We start from the raw sequence: 26225 nt of genomic DNA on the forward strand, positions 1-26225 counted from the left end.
TAGATACTCCCCACTCCAGGCAGTGGAACTTATTTCTTCCAATTCCACAAATGCAGGCTGCCCATAGTGACTTCCTTCTAAAGAATATGCTATGGAAAGAGGGGGGAAAAGAGTAATTTCGCAGTAGGGAAACTTGACAAACGCCCCTTCAGCCAGATGAGCGAGTTCCACACCAACAATGTTAAGTCACGCCAGTAATACACACCCTTCGTACAATGTCATGAGAACCTCTGTGGTTTTCATCCCCAAATTCTATGAAGCCCCTGACTAACCAGGAGAAAAACATCAGCCAAACCCATAATAAAGGACATTCTACAAAACACCTGACCAGACGTCTTCAAAACTGTCAAGGTCACTAAAACAAGGTAAGTTTAAGCAACTGTCACAGTCTAGAGAAGCCTGAGGAAATCCGATGACTAAATGTAATGTGGTAACTTGGATGAGATCCTGGGACAGAAAGAGACATTAGGCAGAAACTCAGGAAATTCAAGTAAAGCGTGGACTTTAGGAATAATGTATCAGTCCGGGTGCATTAATTGTGACATAGGTAGCACTGTAATGTAGAATGGTAGCAACATTTTAGAAACTAGGTACGGGTGTATGATAATTCACTGTAATATCCTTTTGAAACTTATCAATAAGTCTAAAACTATGTATTCAAAACTTAAAAAGTTTATTAAAAACTAAACTACACTGATGATTCTGAGCACAGCGAAGGTGACAGATTATGCAGAAGATCCTGAAGAGAATAAAATAATGAGTGACCAGCCCCTGCCATCAAGGTGCTTAAAGTCTGAGCAGGGAGAATTGCTACCAGACAAATAGACAAAAGACAGAAAATTAAACTATTTCAACTGATGAGTGCTGTCAGAAGTACCGCCATGAAGATGAGAGGCACATGGTTGGGGAAATGAGAAAAAATATGTGTAAAGGATGGGTAAGACTTTTACAGATGAAGATTATGGAAGTAGGTGTTCACAGCCTGAGTTTATGGCTAATCTGAGATACAGAGGCCAGAAAATTCAGGGCAGACTGTGGAATAGTAAGGAACCCAGCCTGTCCAAAGGTTGGGCAGTGACCCACACGGAGCTCCATGGACCATGGCCCAACAGAATATTCTGCAAAAAATAGGGTCTCCTGGACAAACATAGTGGGAAATTCTGCATACTGATAACCCTGGGGCATCTCACAAAGCTGATGAATACATAAAGACTCTGAGAAGTCCTGCAATAGAGCTGCCTGTTTCACTTTCTTCAACCCAGAGTTTCCTAGATTTATTTGACCACAGGGTCTTTTATCTTTTAGTAATGTCAATTCACGAGTTCCACAGAACTACCTCAGGAAAATGCTGGCAGATGGTTTGAGCAGGGAAAAGAAAGAGAGCCTGTAAAACATAGGAAGGTGTATTCACGGGACCGCAAAAGCTTGGATAGGAAATCAGGACTTCCTCCTGTGGGGAGCCACTGGAGACCACCGTGCTGGGGAGCAACAGGGTCTCGGCTGCGTCAGGAAGCTCCCCTAGCGCGGTGTGCGCGGACGAACCAGACAGAGGGGAGGTGGCACACTTACATGATGGTGTGAGCTCGGACAATGGCTGCTGGGAAAGGGATGTGATGCTGCAGAGGCAGAAGCAACAAGCCGTGGCGAGTGACCGAGTCGAGGATGGGAGTCCAGTGCAAGAGAGGGGGAAACGAGTGATGGTCCCAGGGACATCACGGGGGAGGCGGGCCAGCCAGCGGGTCTGCTGCAGACCCTCCCCGCCCTTCTCCTCCTTTCCCCACCCCAAAAGACCAGACCAGAGTGATACCCCCAAACTCCCCTGGGCAAAAGATGCAACAAAATAAAATTCATTTGAGCAACAAAATTTAAAATGTAGTATTGGATTAATCTCAGTGTATAAAATAAACATCCATGAGAACATACTGATATAAATCAATGGTTGAATTAATAAACAGGGAATTGAATAAATAAAAGACCACTCTCCCCTACAGAAGACTCCCAAATGACCTCTCTAGATCTGTATAACCACGCTGGACCTGTAGCCCATGTCCCACCCGCTCTTTGAATCACTCCGAGCAAAGCCTCCCGCAAGGCCCCAGAGTGGGGTGGTCAGGACCCAAGCAGACACCTGTTCAGACCCCCTTTCCACCATCTACCAGAGGACAAGTCACTCAGTCTCTTTGCCTCAGCTTTCTCATTAGCAGAAGGGGGACAAAAATAATTCCAACTCTAGAGGCAGATAATGAGGGTTCATGTATGTGAAGTGCTCAGACAGTATCTGCTAAGTGTACAGTAGCATCAGTAACTATGCTGGTTTGGACGGGGCCAGGCGCGGGCCTGAGAAGGAAGGAGCCCAGGGACCCCTGGAGGTCAAGTACAAACTGCCCTGGGTCAGGGGCGCTCAGGGCCGGGGGTTCAGTTAGGCGAGATCGGGATGCGGGTTTCTTCCCTTTCGTGGGGTAGAAGAGGCTTGGCTGCCCGTTTGAGATCGGCTGCCTCGCTTTCCCAGATGCACACCGGTAACTGGAGGACGCGGGCTCCTCGGGCTCCGGCACCTCCAGGCCCCCTGGGGGATAGCTGTGAAGGAGACCAGACTTTGTGAGGGGCAAGGGGCCGGGAGGGCCAGCTGGCCTCCCCCGCCTCCATGGGGCCTCCTTCTGCCGCAGGCTCTGGGGTCTGGCTCCCAGCTGCAGGTTGGGGGGGCACTGCGACACCCCCAGCAGCCTGGCCGCCTCCCGTCCCCGACATCCTGTCCCTCTGCAGAGGCAGATGGGGGTGGGGGCTGCCAACCCCTCCCACCCACCCCACCCCTTGGGTCTCTAAGGCTCCCTGGCAAGGTCCTTCCTCCTTCAAGCTTTCTGTGGGGGCTGATGCGGCTGAGTTTGGGTTGGGAAGGGAGGCGGACAGAGGAGGAGGTGTGCCCTTGAGTTTGAGCTTGCGTGGTGGTGAGCCGGTGGTAAGAAGCGGGGAATTTACAGGGATGAGGAGGCTGGGACTTGGGAGAGCAGAAGGTGTCAGAAGGCCAAACAAAACTGCTGATAAAGTTACTCCGTTCTTGCTGGGTTTCTCCCTCCTTAACATTTGCTGAAGTCATCAGGAGACCCATTAGAAGAGAAGCCTTAAGAGCTCAGGGTTCAGATTCTGGCTGCACTGATTACCAGCTGTGTGACCTCTAGCAGAGTGCTTGCCTTCTTTGTGCCTCGACTTCTCATCTGTGAAGCAGCGGCCAGAGCACCTGCCCCTCACAGAGCTGTAGTGAAGACTGGGCAAATTATACGTAAAGCACTTGGGACAGTGTCTTGAACACAGTAAGCCCTCGAAACCCATCAGCCACTGCCAACTTTAGTCAGAGGCCCTCGCGGGCAGTTCAGAAAGGCTTCCTCTGAGGGCGGCAGCTAGAGGGGGAGGTAGGAGGCCCGGATGCCTGGATGTTGTCGTCACACGCCCACTGCCGTGTCCGTTCATAACATGGCCCCTCATCTGTGTAATGGGGGATTCATACTTGTCCTACCTACATTATAAGGATGATGTGAGGATAATGAGACAGATACGGACACTCTGATACACTTAAGATACTTAACTTGTTGCGTCTTTCTCTACACTCCACTCCCCAGCCCCCAGTTTGAGCAGGCTACCAAAAACGTCTAACTTTAAGGACTCTGGCAAGGGTAGGAGGAGCCAGCCAAAGGATTCAGTGAGAGTGTCAGGCTAGTGAGAAGATGATTTTAGAGGAAGCGGGAGACCGCCTTTGAGAAGCTAAGATGGGGGCAAAACTCCAGAGCTAGAAATGAAGAGGCCAGTGAGCCTCAAGCAAGCAGTCAGATGCACACCCACGTGGCAGGGCAGGATGGAGTGTGCAAGGAGGAAGGGGGGGGACGTCGGGAACAGGTTACCCCCAGCCTTGGCAAGGAGGCCCATGTGCCATGGTGGCAGGACCGGACAGGTGCGCACTGCTTAAGGCCACCGTGGGCCTGGTGCCGAGGGAACCCGAGGGAACTCAGCAGAGGGGTCCTCACTGCATCTCCGAGCCCCACCTGAGCTTTCCTGTCCCTGCTGGAAGCCTGGGGTGGGGGGGGGATGTCCCACAGCTCCAGCAGGAAGGGGCTCGTAATGAGAATTAAGTTGATTTAAAGACAAGCAAAATGGGATGATTCCTGAATGCCTGAGTTTGTGATCTATTATACACAACTCCAAAGTTTAAGAAAGTGTACAGTGCAAGACACACAGTACATGACATGATTATTAATTACCTAATTATTTTGGTAAAAAAACGCTTGGCAGGAGGGGAAGAGGAAAGGTTCGCCAGTGCCAGGAAGGTTCGGGCTGGAGCCCCTGCGAGAGTGTATACCTTTCAGCAGGGCTGACCGGTGTGTGGGCAGAGCAGCGGAAGACCCGCAGGGCCCCTGGCCTTGGCTGTCAGGTGAAACAATTCCCTGCAAGCCAAGTCCCACAGCCACCTCCCACCGTGGCCTGCCTGACCTCCCCGAGGCCCCCTGGCGCCTCCCCACTCCAGGTGAGGGTGCACCGGGAGGACTGGGGGCAGAGCTGGGCACAAGCCTGGGAGGCCTCATCAGCGGGTCTGGGCGGCTGCACTTCAGTCTAGTTAGAAAGGGGAGTGAAAGACACAGAATCCCGGAGCCGGACACCCGAGCCCCGCCCGGCTGAGGGAGGTCCGGCCTTCAGGTCAGCCAAGTTCTCTCAGACTGAAGCTTCCCCTCATGTGGCAGAGCGGGGGAGTGGCCACTGGGACACGCAGGTCTCCAGACCGTGGCCCGTCCTACACCTCCCCGGGACCTCCCCTCACCCTGCTTCTTCACTCCTGAGCCGCCTGGGCTGGCCGGCAGGAGGCCCTCGTGCTGTGGGGAGCCCAGGGCCGCAGGGAGGACTCGCCAGCAGCCCATCTCAGCAAGAGCGGCTGGAAGCAACTCCTTCCAGGGCTGAGCTGGTGATTTGGGAATAAAGTCATCTGATCATGAGCAACAACCTGCGGCTCAGGCCCTAAGCTTCTCCCCCTCGAGGCCCCTCCCCTGCCATCCAGCTTCAGAACACGGTTCAGGGTAGGCAGGGCCCCCCTGCCCCACACAGGACTCCAAGCCCGAGAGGCTAGGTTGCAGGGTGTAGGGGGTGTAATGTGACGTATGGAACACGAGAGGTGAATGTGGGCAGGACTGGGGGGCTCCACGGAGCTCCTGAAAGAGCCTCAACGTCCACGGCGGTGCTGTGAACACTGCTCCACCTTGAGGAAAGGTAACAGGGAGAGGGAGACACAGGGAAGGGAAACAGATGTCATTTAACATGCAAATTCCTCTGCATGGGCAAAACAGGACCGCCTGCCCTGGGCCTCACCCAGGTCCTCCTGAAGGGGCAGCGGTGTCTGCAGGCTGTCCTCCGAGCGGGCCTGGGGTTGAAGTGCCCACGCCATAGCTCTCATGCCCGCCCCACTGCCCCCGCTGCAGCACTGAGGGGGCGCGGCTGGCCGGTCCCGGCTGCAGGACAGGAGGCTGCCAGTGGGCGGGGGGGCGGCAGGGGGACAGGCAGCAGCGGGGCGTCCACTTCGCGGTTCCGCAGTTTTGTTAAGAAGCCAATCTGACACTGAACGGCGCTGTAGATGCTCCCCAGAGCCAAGGAGGGAGTGTTTTGCTCTGGAGGCCCTCTGCGAGTGTTCCTGACACACCTGCGATTCCCCAGAAGCTGGGACTGGGCCCCAGGAGGCCCCCGCCCACTCCACCAGGGACCCTGAGAAGGGGACAGAACAGAGTCGTGGGCGGTACGCTGCAGATGGTCCCTGCCACCCTTCCTCTCTGCTGAGACCCCCTCCCTCAAAATACTTTTTGGTTTTAGACAAGTTTCCATAGCAACTCAAGTCCCCATCAGCTAGAGGGTTACCATGGTGACTTACCTTGGCTCTGTGTCCACAGCGAAGGATGGCCTTACAACCTTATCTGACAAGCAAGGCCCACAGGAAACCAAGGGAAGGGAAGACTGAGGCCTGGGCTTACCGAGGGGCACTGGGGGCCACAGCTGGCCACCTGCCAGGCTTGGCAGGGAGCGCTTGGAGCAGTGATGGCCCTGGTCCCCGAGGGGACCAAGACTGGCTGGGCTCTTCCTCCCCTTGGTCTCCCTCCAGGGCACTGCCTGCCCCAGGATGCACCCTCTCCATAGCTGCCTCTTTCAGACCCTGCCCTTCCTTCCCGGTCCTTCCCTAAGGCCTCAGTGACTCAGCTTTCTCCCTTCTTAACAGGGCTTGTAACCTGTCTCCTTTCTTCCCCATCAGACTGGAGACTCCCTGAGGGCACAGCTTGGTTTCTTGCTTTGAAGTTCTGCATTCAAAGAATTTCTGCATCCTGGAGCAGAAGGGCGTGGCTGATGGCAATTGGCTTAACAGTTGTAAAAAGGAGGAGGGATGTGAGGTCAGCTCACACTTTTGGGGGGCTAATGGACTAGAAACTTCGACCTCAGTGGTTTCTCTGTTTCTCAGTCACCGCAGATCCCTCCCTCCCGTCTCAGCACTCCCCAGTTACTATGCCAAGAGAAGAGAGCAGAAATGAGACCTGGTAAGTGTGCGCCTCCCACGACCATCCCTTACAAATGCAGGCTGGTTTCATCCCTATACACCATCGCCCGTCTGTGGGACCCTGCCCGCCCACGTGCCAGAAGCACTGGGCTCAAATCCTAAAAGCAATCCATCAAGTGTGGGGACACATTTTTACTTTGCTCTGAAATAAACGTTTAAGACTTTTGTTGCATTCTCACAAAGCCCAAACAATAAATTTCATTAAAAAATGGTGAAAGTAGTTAATTTAAGCTCACTCTTTTTTTAGCTTGTAAAAAGTACTATGTGTAAAATTAACAGCAGTATTTTTTTTTTTTTTTAAAGACCAGAGTCAAGCTTTCTTTTCCACTCAGAAAGGTCCTACTTGCTGACGGGGCAGGGGGTAGAGTTCTGTGTTTGGGTCTGACAGGTACCCCAGAAGGTCTTCGGTGTCCACTGGCACCTGTGTTGGTCTATGTGAATCCACAGGGCAGTCAAGCCTGGGCACCTGTCAGGCCGTGGATTCTCAGGGCCCCATCTTTGTATGCTTCTTTGCAGTATGCAAAGCAGGCCCGCCTCCCGGAAGTACCTGTGGCAGGCCCTGGCTTCAGGGACACAGCTGCTGGCTTCTTAAAGCACTATAATTACCCCCTTGCAGGACCACCTGCGCCTGTGGCATCCAGGTAGCCAGCACAGCCCAGTGGTAAGCATATGGCATCTGGGGCTCTGTCACTTATTAGTACTAAGACCTCAGACAAGTAACTCTCTGTGCCTCAGTTTCCTGGCCCATAAAATGTGAATGATGGTGACAGTAAGAACCATATCTCCCAAACAGTGGTAGTGATCAGCTGAACTATTATATATAAAGCCCCTAAGCAGTGCCTAGTGCAAAAGAAATGCTCTATTGCCCTACATCGGGGTAAACTGGCCTGACACGCAGTGCTTAGAAAGAAGGTCCCTTTAGACCTTGGCTTTATAAATTGCAGGTTGCAACTCATTGATGGATCATGAAATCAGCTTAGTGGATGGCAACCAGCAATTTAAAAAAAAAAGACCACATACAATTAAACAGAAAATCAAGTGCATTGTATATAGTATTGTTTCATAAAGTTTTGACTCAATATGTGTATACTGGATTTCCTGAACAGTGTTTTCCTGAGAGTCAAGGTTTAAAAAAAGGTTTTAAATACATGGCTTGAGGTGTTGGTAGTTCGTGACAATCTCAGCATGAATGGGTGCTTGGTTCTGTCCTGAGACAAAGCAGGGAAGGGAGAAGAGACAGGGGTGCTTCAAGGGACTGAAGCCACAGGGCCTTGCTCAGGGGCAGGGCTGGGAAAGAGGGCATGAGGGGCAGGATCAGCACAGCACAGTCTAGTATCCCACATTTTTGCCCTAAGCTGGGCCTGTTCCATGTGGAAGATGGGAAAAGTCTCCTTTTAAATAATTTGCCTCAAGACAGCTTACATTACTCACCAGCGATAAAAGCCGGCATCGGCACCGTGACTGGTGGCATGGTTCTTCTGGGAACTTGCAGACAAGGGCCCCTTTGTGGGCCGGGTCCACTGACCAGCCAGCTGGGAGGCTCAGGGAGAGACATGTGCTGCTTGCAGAGACCTCTGCTTGTCCCCCTGCATGCCCGCGGGGCTGCATCCCCCAGGGATGTCCGTCCATTGCAAGTTTTCACACCCATATCTCATGTGCTCCTCCCAACAGCTCTCTGAGCTAGAAGGGTGAGGGTGGGAGGGAATTTTAACCTCTCTTTATAAGAAATGAGCAAATTGAGGCTCCCAAAAGTCAAGTGATTGGCTCAAGGTCATGCAGCAACAGTTGGCCCCAGTCCACACTCCTCCCTCTCGGTCCAGCGAAGTTCTCTTTGCCCACCTGAGCCTACGGCATGTCTACGCAGAGGTTTATGTACCCAGGATGGGGCAGGAGGCAGGTAAGGGCGGGTGGCAGCTCTGAAGAAGGTACACCTTAGCACATCTGGAGCTCCTCTGCTCGGTCCATGAAAGGAAAGCACAGAGAGGGAAAGACCAGCACAGTGAGACACTTGGTCACATCCCGGGAAGGTGAGCCTGAGCAGGCAGACGTCTACAGCCGGCAGGGTCCTGCACTCAGCAGGGAGTGCTGACTAAGGAAGCGAGTGAGACAAGCAGGCCCGTCGGGGGTCACATGCAGTGCTTGTGACAGGGAACATTCAGGGCAGAAAAGCGAGCACCAGGCTGCCCAATGCACCCTGGGTCTCTGGCCTGGCTGTGAGGCTGCAGACGCGATGACCGCTCCGGCCACCGGTGTCACCGCCACCAAAATCATCACTTTGCCAAAACCACCACTGCTGCCACCATCACTTCCACCACCACCAAATGCATCACCATCTCTGCCGCCGCTATCACACGATCTCTGCCGCCGTCGCATGGTCTCTGCCGCCACCACTGCAGCATCACCAAGACCATCACCATCACAGCCACAGCCGCCATGGCCACGGCCACCTCCACCTGCTTGGGACGCTGGCTGCCCCCCTCCCTGGTCTGAGCTCAGCGTGCATGAATCTCATGCGCCCTACGTTTAGCTGAGATGAGCACACCTTGTAAACTCATCATGACTAACAAACTAGAGGATTTTGGTATCAAATCGATGTGCTTTGCACAGAATAAACCTGTATTTAGGCAAAACAAAGTACCCTGTCCCTTTCCCCAGAGCGTCTCTGGTTGGTTCTTCAGCCTCTGCACTTCAGTTCCCCTCCTGGAGCCTGCAGGAGCCCCACTCACTGCCGTCCAACTCCTGCCATCTGCACTGCCTGCCCCCGACCCCGGGCCACTGCCACGCCATGCCACGGGGATGGCTCCAGCTGGGGCCTTCCAGTTGCAACCCCATGACTCTTGCCTCCTCCAATTATGTTCTACGCCAACCTGAGTCACTTTTGAAGACCACAAACCTGGTGTCATCCCCCATTAGGAAGCTAACACCCTTTCTGTCTTTCCACTGGACAAAGGAATAAAAGTCAGAGTCCTGACCCTAAGCGCCTCCCACAAGCCTACCTTCCCAGCCTCATGTCACACCACTGTTTCCTTGATGACCTTCTACGCTCCCCAAATGCCAGCGCCAGCTCCTGTTTCAGAGCCATGAACCCCCCGTCCACTGCCTGGTGGACGGCGGGACCACAGGGCCCGGCTGCAGGCATCCCTCCGCAGGGCACCCCAGCGCGGCCTTTGCTTTTCCTCCACAGCGCTCTCTCAACACAACTGAGGATTCTTATCTGTGCTTAAAAGGCACCCCCCCCCAAAACTCCAAGTCCACAGAGAAGGGGAACAGGTCCATCTCGGTTACTGCTCTAAGCAAACTAAAGCACCGCCGGGCATATGGCGGACGCCCACCCACGGTGGGGCCCCCCTGTGCTCGGGGAACTGGCGGAGGCTCTTCCCCGGGCTGTGGCCGGGCATCCTCATTGCAGCCCTGACACCGCCCCTTTCCTACCCCAGCGCCAACCACGTTTAGGCAACGGTCTTGCATTTTCTCTAAACCACGTCCAAGGACCTGATTCTGTTGGTCAGTGCGCTGCCCATGGCTCCACTCAAGAGTAGGGAACCGACGCGGTGCAAACGGCCCCGCAGCCAAGGAGAGCACGAGGGTGGAGGCAGGGCCAAGGGGAGCGAGGCAAGTGGTGGAGGGAAGGAAGGCTGGGGAGGCAGGCAGGCCGGCGGGCCCAGGGCCCTCGGCCGCCATCGGTTTTCTCCACCAGAGGTGGTTCCCACAGCTGCAACCACCTCCTCTCTCCAGCAGCTGGTTGGGGGTGCATTACCCCCCTCCCAGCTCCCCTATGGAACCTTGGTTCCCAGACGGTGACTTTCTCAGCAGCACCCCACATGAACGAGCAGCGCTGAGGCCACAGCGAGGGGCTTGGGCACAGGCAGAGACCCCCCCTAGGAGGAAAGCCAGGGCCAGGCGGTGGCTGAGGAGTGATGGGCACAGAGAGCTGGCATGGCCATTGTGCATGGCACACTGCGCTCCATGCCAAAGCTTTTAACATGCCTGTGAGCAAACATCACATTTCATGCTGAAAAATCACCCCTTGAAGAGGCAGTGGAAGCATAACTCATTTCCATCTGAGCACAAGCCTGCTAAAGCCATCAGAGTAAGGGTGCTGGGGGCTGCGGGGTTGGTGGGGGGAGGCTGGGGAATGTGAGCCTCCTGGGTCTGGGCTGAAATACCAGCCCCGTGTCTGCCTGTTCTTGACAGTGGGGCCTGGACTTCTGCAGACATGACCTCATTCCCCTGCCTCCTGCTGGGAAGGGAAACTGAGGCAGTCTTCCAGATCTGAGGCATTCTCAGCAGGAGCAGAGGCGGGCTCCATGGTCTCCAGTGCCCCGTGCTGAGGGCATCCAGTCCAGAACCTCCGGGGCCCGAGGCTGCGGCTGGGAGGGGATTCTGGCCAGTCAGACCCGCCCATCAAACGTCTGCCTGGGGCTTCCGCCCTCACCCCTCAAGGGAAAGCCACTTCCCTACAGGGGGACCATCTGCAGAAGAGGCCCCTCGACCAGCCCCGGAGCCGAGGAGAGCCAGCTCTGACTGCCAGTTCTCGGGTTTCGCTGAGGGATTATATGAGACACCGTGGGTGGGAAGAGCTGCCGAACGACTTCTCAGAGCACATTTATGAGGTTTAAAAGGCACAGGGAGAGAGGTGCGTTCGTCACTTGGCCCTAAAACCTCAGCAGATATGGCTTTAAAAATTCATGGGTGAGGCCAGCAGCAGCCATGTGCTGCCACGCCGGGCAGTGCCCCCCTCCTTCCTGGGGCCAACTTCCTAAAATGAGAAGGCTCACCGGACAAGAATAGAAATCAGGAGACCTGTATTCGGATCCTCGATCTGCTGCTCACTGGTCGGGTGACTTTAGGCAAATTTGGCTTTTTGACACCTCAGTTTTCTCATCTGTGAAACAGGGGCTTCCAAACTCTGACATCCCAGGGCTTGCCTGGGTCCCCTCCCCTCTGTGGGGACCTGCTGGCGGGGACACCTGCCAGGCTGGGGACAGGACTCAGCCCACTTCTGTTTTAAGGACCTCCTGGAGGGGCCAGGTTGGGGCATCCAAACTTTAAAACCTAAAGAATGAGATGCCTTGATTAATCTTTAGGGGGTTAAAGCACTGCACCAGGCGTCAGGGGAGCTCTGGGTGATTCTGAGCAAGTTCCAATTCCTCTTTAAGGCCTCAGTTCCCCTCTCTGCAAAATGAAGCATTTGCCCTTCACCTTTAAGATCCCCTCTGGCTTTGACACTCCGGTGCAGTGGCTTGCCAGGGAGCCAGGGGGCAGGGGACATCCTCGGAAGCGCCCACGCCCTCAGCTTCCTCCCCACTCGTGCTGAGGGAGAGGAGTCTCCTTGCCCGGGAGCCCAGCTTCATGGAGATGGAGTACGGTGCCCTCACCTCTAACCTTGGCTCTTGCTTTCGGATTCCATTCAGAGAAATCCTGACAAGCAACATGCCAGAGAGTGGCCGCCTGCTGGCTTTGTACCGATGCCCAGATGGAGCCGTGAACTACCCTGCCTCGCTGACACCCTGAATCCTCGAACCTGCAGGCCTTGCCATCTCAGAGGCAGGAGGGGGCTGGGAGTGAGGGGAGGCCTGCTCCCCGCCAGGAGAAAGGCTCAATGTCCAGCACCCCTGCTCCACGTCCTCTCTTCTCAGGGCGACGGGCTGGCCCACTTCCTCCAGGCAGGCAATGAACTGATGCTGTCAGCTGCCCTGGGGACGGGCACGGCAGAGACGTCACGGGCTTCCCCCACCATCACTCCTGGGGCTCCTTTATCACAAAAGCAAGCTCTTTGTGTCCGACCTCAGTCCCTCTTGCTGCTAGCACTTCTCCTGCTCTCCCCTCGGTGGATATAAAGGACAGTGTCTCTACCACCCTGTACCCCATCCCCCACCCCATCTGTCTTCTCTTCCAGACTTATGTCGCCTACATTCAGAGCTGCTGGAGATAATATGTGACAGTTTTTTTTTTTTTTTGTAAGGAGGGAGGCAACACAAGAGTGGATGTGGGGACAGATTCCCTCCCAATTATGTCTGGCTCAGGCTGATGCTAGTGTCACTCTGCATTCCCTGAACAGAAAGGAGAGAAGTGGGAGGCAAGAGCGAGAGGAGGAGGTGAGGCCTCCCCAGCCTTCTCCGTGGGTGGACCGAAGGACCCCGGGGGGCTGGGAATGGAGGGGTCGGGACGGAGGTCTGCCCGAGAGGACGGCAGAGATCTGGGGCCCCATTCCGTCCTCTCCGATCCCCACCCAAGTGGGACCTGCCTGCACCTGCCCACTCACTCGGAGCCCTCAGTTCCTTCACTCCCTTTACATGCATTTAGGGGATCGAAATGGGTATCAGCTGTAGTCAAGACTGATCAGAAACCAGAAAAGCACACTGTTATCCCAAAAATCTCATGCAGAAGATTTTTCAAGGCAGATGGAAGGGCTTTGTTTCCCTAGACTTTTACCCTAACACTGGTAATTGAGAGAGGAGTGTTACTCGGATGGTAGAGACTCCAGACCTCAGCAGGCAAGAGGCACGGGCAATCCCTGGCCTCCTGAGGAAGATTTCCCACCGTGGTGGCAGAAAAGGATCCAGGAGTTCTGAGCGCCACCCTGGTTTCTCCATTTCCTCCTCGTCCATCCAAGGAGTGATGATGGCCCGGCTGCCCTCAGAAGGCAGGCCCTGCTCCCTGCCCACTGGTGACTCTGCTCTCGTCCGTCCAGAGACTGGAGGCGAGGAGGAGGCTTTTCAAAGGTTATTCTGCACCTGCGGGGTTTCTGCAAGTGGTGGTGCTGATAGCAAGTGGGGACAGACGCGGAGGGTGGGCATCACCATGTCTCTACGAGCCCCCTGCACAGGCGTTAGGGTTGATTTCTAAGCCAGCAGCTGAACTCCTGACAACAGGCTGCAGGAACCGATGGCGTTGGAGGCACAACGAGAACAGGCTGGGCCCGAGGAAAATCCGCATAGCTGACCGCGGGAGCAGCATGAAGCTGTGAGTGTCACAGCTCCGCAGCAGTGGCCGGGGCCACGCAGAGGAGCCCACGTGGAGGATGTCCTGAGCACAGCAAAGGGAGGAGGGCAGAGAACCGGGGCACACTCTGCAGAGGGGAAGGGCGGGGCGGGGGGGAATGTGGGCGGGAGAATGTCTTTTAATCAAATGCAAATTAAGGCAGACTGCATGCAAACTGACATGTCTAATTTTTGTGTCTGCAGTTTGGGCGGTGTTTGGAGCGGAACTAGCATCCTAGGGGAGATGCTTCTTGAGAACATGCTCAGCACACACAAAAAGGACCCGTGAAAAGTCATCTGGGGGACCCAGCCAGTGAGCACAAGGGAGGCAGGGCCCAAGGGCACCAAAAGGAGAGAAGGGGATGTTCTGGACATGATGGGCCTGGCTGCAGGGGGAGGGCAGTGGGCTGGTGAAGGGCTGGTGGCCAAGGGGCGGGTTGCAGTACACTGAGGCTCAGGAGAGGGGCCCAGGAAAACACAGGGGTCTGAGACAGACCAGCTGGGGCTCTTGTGCACAGGAGCTATGCCTCCCCGACCAGGGAGCTCCCTGGGGGCAGCACCCATGTTTCCCCCATCTGACCGGTGGGTCCTTAGTGTGGGGCTGAGTCTCCAACCAGGAGGCTGTCTACATATAGACTACGTCTCTATACCAGACTGGGGGTCCCTGATGGCAGGGGTCGTGCCGCCTCCCCCTACAACCCCACATACTCAGGGTGGATAGACAGCAATGGAATAATAACATAAAGGCATCATTTCCTGGGAGTTCTCATGCGCTAGACATTGTGCTTAGGGCACTCCATACATTCTATCACTAGTCTTGGTGGCGATCCTGAGGTAGCTATTATGGGACACATTTAACAGGTGAGGAAACTGAAGCTCAGAGAGGTTAACTGGCCCAGGGTCTGCAAGCTACTTAATACAGAGACAGGATTTGAACTCGGGTCTGTCTGACCCCATACCCTGTGCATTTGACCATTATATTCTGTGTCCTTGCTTCCAGGACCCCAAAGAAGTAAAGCTGAAGACTTGGGATACTCAGAGCTGCTGTGAACAGCCTGAACGGAGAAGCCAGGAACTTTATGACTGTGATTCAGACACAACCCCAGCAGGAAACTCAATCTCTGCAGGGTGTGGGAAAATGGCAGGAGTCCAGCCCCTGCCCAGCCCCAGGCCAGGCTGGGCCCCGCAGGCTGAGAAGCAGAGCGCCATCCTCTGTGGCAAATTCTTCCCTATCCCTTGTTAGACATCCCACCCCTAAGGCAAGACAAGTGAGCCTCCCCCAGCCCCAACACCCCTGCCCCGGGCCCCCGGCCTCACGCTGGTGGGAAGCAATTGGTCGACAGTAACGCCATCCACCTGTTCTCCCCTGAGATAAGGCGAGGAGCCGGGTCTTGGCCTCCTTCCTCCCCAGATGTCTTCCCAGCTGTGTGTGAACACATCCTGGCCCTGAGAGGACCTTTCAGGCAACAGGAAGGACAGTTGCAGAGGACCTGGGGTGGAGAGGAGACAGATAAGCCCAGGGTAAAGCCGTGGGTCAGGCCTGAGACCCCATCCCTGCCCAGAAATGCGGGTGTTGCCAGTTCCACCCTGACCTAAGGCCCAGACCCTGAGTGAAGGACTGGAAATGGGTGATGAACTAGAGCAAACGGTACTGCCTGACAACCTTCTTCACATCCAGAGTTCAACCACTTTTTCACGCTTTCTGCTATTTTCTTTTCATCAGTGTCTGAACAACACCAGCCCGATGAAGTCCCTTAGAAACGTCTGCAAAGCCAGCTTCTGGACAACGTGCTCCGCTAGCCCCTGCCACCCGCTAGGGGAGACAGGCTGGCCTCTCGGACAGAGGAGGTGTGAGCTGTGGGCATCCACGTGGGCTGGGGACAGAAATGTCAGTCTGCAGTACAGGAGAAGATGAATCGGATGCGCGGAGCAGAGCAGAGCAGGTAGATGCTCGGGAAGGACACCCCAGTTCCTTTCTCCCTGGAAACGGCTAACCCCTGCAAGGCAGCTCTGTGCCCTATGAGCTTTCCCTATTGCTTAAGCCGGCTCCGGAGGGCTTCCACATGTACAACCAAGAGTCGGAACCAAAATATCAGAACTGAATTGAAATAGAATCAATAACTGAAGCCAATCGGAAGCCACTGGGATTACTAGTTGCCAGTGGGGTCTGCAGAGCCAGGGTGGGTAGGACAAGGGAGGACGGAGTGCCCGCAGGCTTGCCGAGGAGGCAACAGAATGAACCCTGCTGACCATCTGTGGTGCGCCAGCTGCTCTATTCAATCCTCACTATTATTCCCGTGCAACAGGTGTAAGCCCCACTCCATGGATGAGGAACAGGTTCAGAGAGAGCTGAGGACAGCCAGCTAGGAAGCAACCTGAAGCCTCATACACGTGAGTCAAAGCTGCCACTCTTTCTGTTACTCCAGGTGGTCAGAGACCCAGGGACAAACAGGACTCCAGGCCAAGGGCAGACCCAGCATCCTGGTACGCGCCCAGCCCCTGCAGGCGTGCTGGCCCTCTGGGCTGCCAGGGCAGGCATGCGGGGTGGAGAAGGGAGCACAGATGGTGGTGGAAGTGTATCAGCTGCAGACCCCACAAACTGCCCCCACCCTGGCAGCAGGTACCCAAGTGGGTCCAGGGGACATGCTCAGCTCCCAGCTCCCTGTACCCCCAACCTCCTATAGAAGGCCTCAGAATGGGACTACTGGACTACTCTATGTGCATAAAGGATCTAAGCAGCTGTCCAGGGGGGCTTGCCATGCCTGTGGGGCTCCACAAGGCCAGTGTCCACCACTGGTGAGAGGCCTGGGAGCATAGTGCTTACGGGGCCAGGTGATAGAGCCAGACTGCCAGGGGGTCGGAGCCAGGCTCCCCCACTTCCTGGCTGTGTGACCCTGAGGAAGTTACTCCACCTCTCAGTTTCCTCATCTGTGAAAAGGGGATAAAAACAGCACCTAACTCACTAGACTGTTCTTGACGGTTACAGGAATGAATACGTGTAAAGTGCTTAGGACAGTGCCTGATACATAACACGTAATACATGGTAGATATTATTCTTACGAGTCCTAAGATCTTCCATGAAGCTAACTCCCCACCCGGACGCAGCACTCTGGGAAATCTAACCTAGAAATATGGGGCTACTGGCCAACAGAGAGGGTGCGAGGAAGAGGGGGTCACGGACGGGGCTGAATCTGCAGAACCAGCCCTGCACAGCCATGTGGCATCTCACCCACCCTCCCACTCCCAGATCGGGGAGCTAGGAGGCTGATTCCTGTACTGCCCCCAAGGAGGCGGAGGCGGAGGCATTAAGTGGGTAATTCCAGACCCACAGCCGTGAGTGACAGATCAGGAGCCACAGTCAGAGGGGCCAGAGGAACAGCTCAGCGCAGGCTGTTGTCTTGGGCTCCAGCTCTTCCTGGCAGTTCTAGTCATCCTCAGCCCTGATCCTTACCATCTGTGTGGAAGGCACTCTCCCCAAGGGCTGGCCTCAGCTCCTGGGCACTGCCTGTAGGGGCACCGGCCACGGGGATGTGCTCTAACTGCCCATATGTGGGCCGGCTTCCTGGACAGTGGGCACCTCGGGAAGCAGGGGCTTGGCAAATAGCTGGCACCTGGGGAATGTTCGCCTAGGGCAGGAGACAACTCATTCATACAGACCTGGACCGTTGCAAGACTGGTTCAGCCTAAAGGTTCCAGAATGTCCACAGGACAAGAGGAGCAGAAAGCTGCCCCGGCTGTGGAGTCTAGCAGCAGAACAGGGGAGCCGGAATCAAGCCTCATTTTCATCTGGGCTTTCCAGGAAATTGCTGTGTGACTTCGGGTCTCCCTTGTGCTCCTCTAACGTTCCTTAGAGCTAAGTCCTGTGTCCAAGTGGGGCTACCAGTCAACAGGAATGTACCACAGGGCCATTCTGGCTGTTAAACAAGGAAACATTCCCAGACCAGTAGGCAAGTAAGTGCTTCCCTGAGCCCTCAAGTGCTTCTCCAGCCACCCTGGCCACGTGGGCTCTGGGACACCAACTCAGCATCCACAGAGTTAACACCTTACTTGACAGGGGGCCCCCAGGATTCAGTTCTGCAGCCTTCGAGGCTTGTGAACTAGCTCGCATGTGACCTTGGAATAATATTTCACTGTGAGGATGAAGTGAGTTTATACAAACAAAGTGCTCAGCAGAGCTGGCGAACAGTGGGTGCTCAGTGACTGTAAGTCATTATTGGGGCTCATCTCCCAGATGATGTTCTGGCCTATCTGCAGAGTACAAGGCCCTGATTAGAATCTCTCACACTGAGGGCTCCCTTCTAAGGAGCTCAGACCCTGCAGCTGGGCCTCAGTGGCCCCAAAGCTATGGGCTGGGCTATGCGGCCAAGCAGGGAGACTTGCCCCTGGCACCCTTGGGAGCCCAGGAAGTCCCTTGACGTGGCCCCAGGAGCAGGGGCAGCCTCTCCATGTTGCCTGCTGAGCAGCGAGGAAACCCTCCTGGGTGGGTAGGGCAGCAGGCCCTAGGGACTGAGCTCCACCATGCGGTGGACGGAGGACCCCCTTGTGGCTGCTGCGACCTCCTCTCCCTGGGCCTGCAGCCAGGCACTGGGTGACAAGCAGGCCATGCATAAATGCTGCGGCCACCCCTGCCCTCCATGTCACCAATAAGGCCATGGAGGATCCATGGAAACATCGTGAGACTGGGACAGTACCTGCACCCTAGGGCAACCCCTGGGGAGGCGCCAGGCCCGAGGACCCAGCACAGAACCAAGTCCTCTTGGCAAAACACTATAGCTCATATTTAACAGCTGAATCCCATGGCAACATCCAGGGCGTGGCACTGGAACAGTCTGGTGGCATCCCGAAGGACAGAGAAGGGGAAGCTCTGCATTTAGGATACGGCAGCTCCTAGCCCTTCTCGGGGTCACCCCCGCTCCCTGTGGGCCCTCGGAGCCCAGGGCAGCCCACCCCCTTCACTCCCTGAAGGACTGTCTGCTCCGAGGGTTCCCAGCCAGCTAGTCCCAATCCGATCCTCCTTCTCCAAGCAAAGCTGGGTGACTGAATGCCTTCTTCCTTACGCCAAGAATTTCTGATTCCTTTAAATAGCTCCCCAACTTCCAAGTCCTTCACGGTTTGCTGGATGGGACAAGCAAGCTAGGGGCTGAAAAGTGGGCCCCTACCTACTCATGCCCATCTCTGAATCATGAACTATTGAAATCCTCTGTTGTCTGTTCTCTAATCAGGGTAGGGCTGGTTCCGCCATGCACGGCCTGGCTCATGCTCCGCTGTGGGCTACGGGTCTGCCTGGCAGTGCACACCCCGGCCGGGGCAGCGCAGGCCCAATCCTGGGCAGGGTGGAGCGCTACGCCTCAGGCCTAATCAAAGCTGTTGCTCACCAGAGGGATGACCTCTGGGCACAGAGACGTCCTCTCCCTTGGCCCCTCCCATGTGGACACTGCTCGGGTGACCTTCACTCTAGCCAAGAGATGCAGGACAGAGGCCTGGGCTGGCTGACCTCATCAGTCAACCTCTCCCGGGACTGTTCTTTGGGATCCTTTGGGGCCAAACCATGATGGCTCTCCTCTGTTCCAACGTCAGCCCCGGGCCTACAGTCCAGCCCCAGTTCACTCCCCGTGGGGTCCGTCATGCCCACCCCCCACCTGCCTTTCTGGTCTCACCTCCTCTTTGACCTCCTGTCCCACCTTTCCTCCAGCCAGACAGCATCCCACAACTGGGCCTCTCACTCAACTCCTCCCTTCCCTCTCCAGGCCTTCCCATCTCTGCTGCCAGGATCCCCACCTTTTTTCAAAATGACATCACTTCTCCAGAGCTTCCCCCTGCCCGCCCCCCGCACCCAGCACATTCACCCTCCCACCAAGTCCACTCGAGGTGGCCTTGCTCTCCCCAGGAGCCCTTCCTAAGGTTTTCAGGGCACCCGCTCCCTCTGCCTTGTGCTGCAATGAGCGTGGACGCTCACCTCCTCCCAGCCTGTCAGAAGCTGGCTGGCAGGATCCAGGGCCTCCACCTCAGGAGCTCAGAGCTTTGCCCACAGCGACTGCTGGACAAGTCATCTGGAATTCAGTGGACTTGGACTCACCATTTGCGGGCAGTATTTCAGAGGCGTTAAGCTCAATTCCGGGCTCTTCGGCTTGCTCGCTTTACTAGCTTTGGGCAGAATACCTACAGTTCAGTGCCTCAGTTTCCTCGTTTGTAAGTAGCAAGATCATAGGGTTATTGCAAGCATTAAGTGACTTATTTATTCACTATTATTATTAGACTATTACATTCTCGGGTCTGTTTTTTCTCCCTTGGGAGATCCAGGTCCCAGAGCACTAGGAGGCAGCTCCTCAGCTAGGGATGGATATGGAGTCCCAGCCGTGGGGCAGCTCAAGGGCCCTGCAGAAAGCCAGGGTCTCCCTGGGGGCTGCCAGCCTCCCCAAGAGGGAAGGGCCTGTGCGGTGGGTCACCAAGAGCAAAGGGAGCCCATGTCCTGAGAATCCGCAGAGTGATGGGCACTCACAGCCCTTCCTGGGAGAGGAGCCCGGAGACCGAGCCCTGCAGGCCCTGCTCGTATTTCCAGGTTGTTCCACCCGGGTCATATTTCAGACTCTTTCAAAACTGTCCAGTGCCCGTGTTCACGCACACACATGCACCTTCGGCATGTGCCTATCTGCTGGGAGCCGGCACTTGTATGCCCTGCTCCCCGGGACACGTGCTGACTGCTGCATAGCCTCAGTGCTCACACCGGCACTGTCACTGGAGTTCATGGGGTGTATGCCTGCATGCCATACAGGAGACCCTTCAGGACAAGCCTGGGGTTCCCTGGGGACCAACCCCAGGGGCATTTACAGCACTCCTTGGCTCTGCTGGGCCTGCCCTTGCTCTCGGTTTCCACAACCCCAGCTCACAGGTGCCAGCCCTGGGAGGAGTCCAAAGCAAGACCTGCTGCTCAGAAATTAGAAGACTGTGGGGAAGCCGCCCACTCCAGTGGCCCCGAAATGTGTCACTGGGATGGCTAAAATAGATTCAATGATGGCTCGAGCCCAGGCCCAGCCCCTGCCAAGCCGAGGTTTGGCTGGAGCTGAGCTGGAGATGAACTGCGTGCCGAACAAGCCATGTACAACCGCGCTGGCAGTGAGGGCTGGAGCCTGCTGGAGGCCGAGCTCTTAGGGGTGAACCTGTAACCTGCAGATGGGCTGTGCTCCCAGCCCCACCGCCACACTGGAGCTGGTCTGAGGAGTCTGGGGACTCCCACTAGGCCTTCCTTCTGTCCTGCTTAGCCTCCTGCCCCTCTCCTGCCAGAGGCACAGGTGCTGAGCCAGGCCTGCACACCTTCACCCTTGGCAGCCACCATGTGGACACACCTTGGTTCTAATCCTCCCTCAGCCTCCTGCTGGAAGACAGAAAGTTCTGGGGCAGCTGCCCAGTCTGCACCCTGATCTCTGCTGGTCAGCAGGAAGCAGAGGCCTTTGCGTGCTGAACAGGGTAGAACTGAACCCAGCAGGCTCTGGTTTCTTCTCCCTCCAGGAGGCCCAGTCCCCAGCAGCGACAGCGTGGGCGAAGGTGTGGGAGGTGGTGTCTGCTTCGAGGGCTGACCCAGCGTTCCAAGGGCTTCTATCGATGGTGCCTGCCCATGCAGGACCAGCGAGCTGCGCGTGGCCCCAGGCCCTTCCTGTGCATGGGAGGGAAGGCTGCAGACTCTGGGGACATCAAACACATCTGGGTAATCCAAACAGGGTGTGGGAGGAGGTCAGCCAGCACAAATGAGAAACATGTGGCAGCGTTTCCCCCTCCTCGGGCTGGCTAGCATGGGGTTTCCAGGAGCAGAGAAGGCCTCGGGGAGGAGAGCCCAGGTTGGGCCAGGAGAAGACTCGGCCAGGTGCTGAGACGCAGACATTCTGAGGAGGTGGGGGCGGGTCCCAGGGCCTGGACCCAGGAGTCAGGGTGACCACGTCGGCTCCTTCTCCTGTCAGGTCTTATTGCAAAAGAAAAGACAAATGGAAGAAAACAGAAAGGCGGCAAAGGGAGGAGAGCTGCTTTGGAATATGGATAGGTGCACCCTCAGATGGAGTACGGGTAGGTGCACCCTCCAATGTAAAGAGAGGCACCTGTGAACTGCAAAGCTTAGTCTGTAAGGATCTAGAGAGCAAGTCTGGACCCATGGGTGGAAATCTCAGCAGACAGAATCTTGACTCAACAGACTTTCTAATAATGAATGCTTTCTAGGAAAATAAGGTAGTGAGCCCTCTGTCACTAGGAGTGTGTAAACAGAACACCCACCTGTCTATGCTGCTATAGAGGGATTAATTTCAGCTCTAGGTGGGTGGCTCAACTAGACAGTTTCCAGTCTGTGGTTCTGTGAGATCCCAAGGAAGGGTGAGGGGGGCGGAGTGCTCTGCATGCAGGAAGGGATTTTTCTCTCCTCAGCTGCAAGAGACACTGCAGGGAGCCGCAGAGGTGCAGCAGCCAGGGTGCTGAGCTGCAGTCAGGCACCGTGGGGGCTCTGCTCAACCTGGTCAGGCAGGACCGGCTCTCCCCTGAACTCCATAGAACAACTGCACCTGTGGCCCTTGGGGCCAGAGTCTGTGAGGTGTGGGTGTGTGCAGACAGACAGCTGCAGAGGGGAGACTGGAGGGTGGCAGACAAGAAAGTATCTGGTGTTGGCGACTAGGGCTGAGGACAAGTCATAGTGGGTGGGTGGCTGCAGCCACAGCAGCAGATGGGGGCTGTGGAACAAGGGAGCAGTGTCAGAAAACACCCCAGGATTCCAGCTGACCTGGTCCTGCTCCCCATCCAATCCCCATCTAGGAGAGGCCCATGGCCTGGGGCTGGGCCACATGGATGATGAAGGGCATCTCCCTGAGCTGGTTTATGCTGCAGCGAAGCGGAGAAGTTCTGGGCACTTCAGCTCTGTATATACTTCTCCCCAGAGCAGAGGAACTGCCCCAAAGACCTACTCATCCATCCATCCCTGACTCCCCGAAGCAGAACTGTGGCTGCCACGGGAAGAGAGCGGCTCTGGCTGCAGCCATCTGACGATGGCGATGACAGAGGGAGAGAGCGGGGCCGGTGGGAGGGCCGCTGCAGAGCCCTGAGCCTAGGCTTGAAGAGGCAGTTCTGGACATGGTGAGAAATGTTCTCCTCGGTGCTGACCTTGAGGGAGACACGGGGCCTCACAGCTGGGAGGTTCTGTGCCAAATGCTTTATGCTCCCCTGCAGACCACCCCCAGTGCCTGCCACAGCCCCACCTTCAGCCGATGGTCCTACAAGCATCATGCAGCATCCCTCCTCCTGCTGGGCTCAGGGGAAGGCTAGACCTGAGCTCTGTCCTCACGCTCCAGCTAGGCCTCAGCAGAGCCCCTGGGAAGGCGTCAGGAATGGCTCTGGGTGTGCAGCCTCTGACACAAGGGTGCTGGGCGAGCTCACACAGATCACCTGTCTACTCAGGGCATCAGTTCTTTGGAGAACTCACAATAACTGCTCTACCCACCCCGACATCCCAGTGCATTAAATAAAAAGGGAATAAAAAGGGGGGAAAAAACTGAGAAGCCATTTTTTTCCCTCCCCTTATTTAAAGCAGCCCAGAAAACATTTGCATGTAAATACCTCCCTCCCAATACCCACCTCCCCCAAAACACAAAAACCCACATCAACCAATTGACTTAGAAATGGTCACTTCCTAACTTCCTTCTCCTGCTGTTTGGCCTGTGCCTTTAAGGGCCTAACTGTTGTCATGGCAACCTCTCACAGGGGTCCAGACACCTTCCAAGAGGAAGTGGAACCAGGAGCTGCAGTGGCCTGGGGTCCTTCACACCCTGACCTTGGGCTGTCTCAGCTGCCCCAGTCTGTCCCTTTACTTGAAGAATTAAAGAGGGGACACTGAATATGTGGGGAGTCAACAGACTGACTTTGCTTTGAGATGCTTAGGCCCAGGGTTGATGAAGTAGGAGAGTGGTTTGGGATGGTACTGTGGCTAACCGTTCTGTATCAATGCAGGCTCTCCTAAAGCCACCTGGGACATCTTCCAAGTCTGCCGACTTTAACCTGCACCCCCTTCCCCCATCCCTACAGGTTAGGAAGAGCCATGGGAAGGTCTCTTTCCATTCACAAATGGGGAAACTGAGTCCCACAGGAGGTCACAGACCATAGGACTTGCAGACAGGGAACTTGGGACTGTAGCCTCCCACCCTGCCCCTGCCCCTGCCCCTGCCCCAGGCCTTTCCTCTGGGAGCCAAACTGCCTGATGGGAACTATCAGCCGGGTCCAAAGGCATCTGATTCCTGGGGATGGCCCATTTCCCCCAGACACTCACCCCCACTGTTCCAAGTTTCTAGGGTTCTCCAGTGGGACCCTGGTTATCTGGCAGCTTCCAAAGTGAGGGAAGGGGCAGGGAGCCTGCTGAGACCATCTGGGTCCCAGCTGATTTCTGGAAAGAGCACGATCAGGTTTCAGCGCTTCCCTTTCATTCCAGAAGGGCTCTTATTTGGGGCTGCCTCACCCTCTCTCCCCCCAGAAATTGGGTCTTGGCAGCTTCTTGCAACTGGGATGGTGCTTGGAAGTGAGTGTAACCTGACGCTGAGCCTCACGGGTGAGGAACAAATGCTCTGTGTCTTTAGCCACCATCCTAAGCATCAAGGAAGACATTCTTCTCAAAGGCCACCCTGCTCTGAGGTCCTCCAGACGGGTCCTGACAGCCAAGAATGCCTTCATGTGCTTGAGGAGACTGATCTGGCTCTGCTGTCCCCTCCCAAACCCACCAGTCAGTCCACCCTCCACCTCCAGCCCCACCTTCAGGCAGGAGACAAATCTGCCTGGAGGTCACCAGCTCCCCCATCTCTTCCACCCCCTCATGTGATGCAAGCACTGCCCTCCTACCCACACCCCGTGCCCCCACCTGGGGTCCTCAGAGCCAGAGCCCATCCAGCATCCTACCAGCCTTTCCACCCTTCTCGCTGCATCCCCAGGCTAAGCACCTCTGCCCCGCTGGGGGTTTGTCAGGGCTGGTCTGGTGGCCCATGCCCAGCAGACACTTGCCCTGGCCAGATTTCTTTTTACCTGCTGACTCCCCTCCCTCAATCAGGTCTCCTAGAGAGACTGTGACGTAAGAATCAGGAGCTGCCTGCAGAATCTGCCTTCTACCAGCGACTCACGGCCTAAAGCAGACGCCTCCCTCAGTGCTTTTTACCGGGCATTTCCCCAACTGGAAATTGGGAATTTCCAATGCAAGTGGAGTTCTCTCCATCTCCAAAGTTGCTGAGAGGCTACCCCCTCAGTGTGTTGCAAGAAGTGACAACTGCTGAGCAAGGGCGCACAGCCCAGCACACCCCCCCTCCCGCTCTCCCTGGCAGCCTAGGACCGTGCGTCGGCTTTCTGTGGTTACTGCCTCTGGAGAAGCAACTAAGAGGACTTCAACCAGGCGGCCAGTCTTGGGCAGCGCTATGCCTTGCCCAGATCAGCGAACTCATCCCAAGCAGAGGAAGCCCTGACCTTGGAAAGGGAGCTGTGCCCTCTGCCACTGTGTGTGTCTCCGACGGGCGGTGGATGCCTTCCCCCTGCATCGCCACCCTCTTAGTCCCTCCGGAATATTCCTCCCTGTCTGCCTGTGTCTCCTTTTCTCGCCTCAGTCGCAATTCAATTATCGGTTCCATTGAGAGGCCTCTCAGTCCCGCCTAAAGCATGGCCCGGGCCATTTCCTCCATAACCTCCATGGTGCCTGAAATTATTTTATTTCTCCCTTCCTTTGTCTGTCTCAATCTATTGGGCTGTAAGCTCCTTGAGGGCAGCATTCGGCATGGGGCGGCACACACTGTCTGTCAATTAGGGACGCGTCAGCTCTACACCGCCCACCCCGAGTTGCCTGATTGGCCCTGCGAAGGCCTTATGCAGCCTCCTCCTCGAGGCTCCAAATCCCAAGCTCCAAATCCTTGCCCCTGGTCAGGGGTCCCTCATCCTGGGCCACGCAGGAGTCGGGGGGCCTGGGAAGATTGCAGCGAGTCGAACCAGTCTCCCTCAGGTCCGCATTCTGCAGCGCCGCCAGCCCAGCTCCCCTCCCAGCAGCCAGCCCACCGCCGCAGCTCCTCCGGCCAGTCTCTCGGACCGCAGCCCGCGTCGGCCCCGCCCCTTCACACGCACACGGACACGCCCCTTCCCAGCCCCCAGCGGGGCGGGCAGCCTGCCCGGTACCCGGGAAGCTCGGGTCCCTCGGCGCCGCAGGATCCACATCCCCACCACCGCAACAAGTCTGCGGAGCCACGGCGCCCCTCCCGGGCTCCAGGCCCCGCCGCCGTCCTCCCGTGGCCCCGGCACGGCCCGTGCAGGCTCCCGAGGCACGGCGGCCTTGCGTCCTGCACATCCCGGATCTATTCCTCGCAGGGCCGGGGCTCGCCGCGGAAAGCAAGCGCAGTTCCGGGCTGCTCCGGGTTTTTTGCCTAGACTCTTCAGACTCGGAGAACAATGGAGCAGCTCTGCGCTTCCTCCGCCCGAGCAAGCTTTGTTCTTCCCTTCCCGCCCGCACGGCTTCCATCAGCCAAAGGGCAAAGGCTTCCCAATCAACCCGAGTCTCGGCGCGAAAGCCCAGATCTTTCCGTTCTAAAAAATCTGGGGGTAGGGGTTTGGGCTAGAGCCGCGGCAGAGGTACAGGACGCGCATCCAGATGCGCGCAGCTGGCTGCTCGCCCGCCCCCTGGCCCC

General features: G+C 56.3%; 1 protein-coding gene across 4 annotated transcripts in view; it reads right to left on the reverse strand.

The window, feature by feature from the left end:
- Positions 1-26225, reverse strand: part of NAV1 (neuron navigator 1) — a 232594-nt gene that overhangs the window by 116366 nt on the left and 90003 nt on the right. The window lies entirely within an intron of this gene.

This window comes from Manis pentadactyla, chromosome 9, assembly GCF_030020395.1.
Source record: "Manis pentadactyla isolate mManPen7 chromosome 9, mManPen7.hap1, whole genome shotgun sequence".
Taxonomy (NCBI): domain Eukaryota; kingdom Metazoa; phylum Chordata; class Mammalia; order Pholidota; family Manidae; genus Manis; species Manis pentadactyla.